The following is a 1,031-nucleotide window of genomic DNA, read 5'->3' on the forward strand; positions in this document are numbered from 1 at the left end:
GTCCCATTGCTCACTTTGCAGTCCTAGAAGAATCCCCACGGGATTTTTTTCCTTGTCCCTTCAGTTATTGTGCTAGGTATGGACCACAGGATGTCAGACACTTGCTAGTTGTTCCTTCCTCATGCAGGCAGTTTCTCCTCACACTCTGGCTTTGTATTTTCTCCCCCACCTGTCTTTCCATGTCCCCATGGGGCCTCCCTTCCCAGTCAGTCCACCTCCTCTAGTTTCCATGGAATAGGCACAGGATCACTGGACACATTGTAGCAGCGTACTTTGCCCAGTCTGGGGTGAGAGAGCAAGTAGTTCAGAAGGGCTTCCAAGAGGAGAAGTTGGTATTATGTACAAAGGTTTTAGGTCAGTTAATGTGGCTACAGATTCAGGTATATATATGACATAGTTTGAGAAAATGAGACTGGGGAGCTAGGCAGTACAAGATCATGATTGTTCTCCTCTCTCCCCACTCTTAAACTAGTTGATGTCTTGGACACTGGGTTCTCTAGCAAGGGAGTAAGGATACCCCAGAACCATGGTCAGGTTGAGGCAGCCACATCTAGACCTTGATATGAGCAGCAAAATGTTGGAGAGAAGCCAAATTTAGCCCAGGACAATTCCAAGGCCACTGTAGCTGTCCCAAGGCCACTGGAGAATGGGTGGATGTAAAGGGGATGACACAAGTTGGGGGGGGCAGTGGTGGTGCCCAACAGAGTGCCATGAACTACAGCAAGCAGCTATGGCAGCTTTGCATATGGGACTGGTGACCCAAGCAGGCAGAGTGAAAGCAAGTAAGGGCCTGGCCAGAGAAAGACTTTGCAAGCCAGCTAGGAGGTCAGATTTTAGGCCAAGGACTGTGTGCAGCCAAATGGTGGGGACTGAGAAAAACCGTCATACATGTCAGTTTCTTGCCTCTACTTGTGGCAGATGCCTTCCCGAATGAGCTGCGTGTCTCCTCTTTGGCGATGGCTAAATTCATTTCTCACTCTTCCTTGGCCTTTTATTCTCCAGAGAGTTCTCTGGAGGATGGGGGGGGGGGG

This window comes from Crocuta crocuta, unplaced genomic scaffold, assembly GCF_008692635.1.
Source record: "Crocuta crocuta isolate KB4526 unplaced genomic scaffold, BGI_CrCroc_1.0 scaffold1054, whole genome shotgun sequence".
Taxonomy (NCBI): Eukaryota; Metazoa; Chordata; class Mammalia; order Carnivora; family Hyaenidae; genus Crocuta; species Crocuta crocuta.